This window comes from Octopus bimaculoides, chromosome 7 (assembly GCF_001194135.2).
Source record: "Octopus bimaculoides isolate UCB-OBI-ISO-001 chromosome 7, ASM119413v2, whole genome shotgun sequence".
Classification (NCBI taxonomy): domain Eukaryota; kingdom Metazoa; phylum Mollusca; class Cephalopoda; order Octopoda; family Octopodidae; genus Octopus; species Octopus bimaculoides.
Genome location: NC_068987.1, coordinates 53,199,642 through 53,200,788, shown reverse-complemented (window position 1 = coordinate 53,200,788; position 1,147 = coordinate 53,199,642). Strand labels below are relative to the sequence as shown.

The window sequence follows — 1,147 nt, the reverse complement described above, 5'->3', positions numbered from 1 at the left end:
ATATATATATATATATATATATATATATATATAATAGAGAGAAAATAAATGTACGGCAATCACTAATCTGATGAGGTTATTGATTTTACGATTTATATTTTTTAGCTTTTATTTTTAGCAATTGTAGGTCACCATTTTAACACCGTTATTGATACGTCCAGGCTGGATTCAAAAAGTGACAAGCACGTCGGGACGAGTATGTTGCTGCACAAGATGACTATTTTGAAGGAGAATATATTAAAATTAAGGTAAATAAGTAATTTTTTACTAAATATAACTATTCCGGGGAGTCTTTCATACCACCTCGTATTTTTGATGTCCTAGCTCAACGTGTTCGCGGGGCATAGAGTTTGTTAATAAGATAAAGTGAGCACAATTGAGATGAACTCCTTTTCAGAGGTCTTTATATCTGATGACACAGCATGAAATATTAAATATTGCATTTTATAAAATATTTTATAGACTATTTCGAATATTTTCATTCAAATATAATAAATAAATCTGCTTTCACATTTAGAGCGCTGTAAGTATGACGAAACTCTACTAATATTACATATTTTTGAAGTATCTAACAAAGTGTTTTGTGTATGAGAATATGTTACATAAGAAAAACTCATACAAGGAAACAAGTTACACTTTATTGAAAATAACATCAAAGAATGAAAGAATTACAGAAAACATCGAGGAGGATATAAAATGCATTAAAATATATTTGAACACTCATTTGCTCAGGCATATAGACTAAGACACACACACACACGCACACAAACACACACATACACACACGCACACAAACACACACTCACACATAGGCATATATGCTTAGAATTAAGAAATAACATTGCCCTATATATAGATGTGATTAACTGTGTGTGTATTTATTTCATATATTGTATGAAACAATTTTATCAACTTATATTGGCACATGTGTATGTGTATACACATATGAGCGTGTGCATGTGTCCCTGCGTGTGTGTAATATTCATTTGGAAATATTTATATTCAAGATCATTTATACATGTGTATATATACAAACATACATAGACATTCATACACACACACATATATATATGCATACATATATATATGATATATATGTGTATGTATATATGTGTATGTATATATATATATATATATATATATATAT

The 1,147-nt window shown here is 28.7% G+C and overlaps 1 protein-coding gene across 1 annotated transcript in view; it reads right to left on the bottom strand.

Annotated features, from left to right (window-relative positions):
• Positions 1 to 1,147, bottom strand: part of LOC106873978 (uncharacterized) — a 1,133,216-nt gene that overhangs the window by 99,137 nt on the left and 1,032,932 nt on the right. The window lies entirely within an intron of this gene.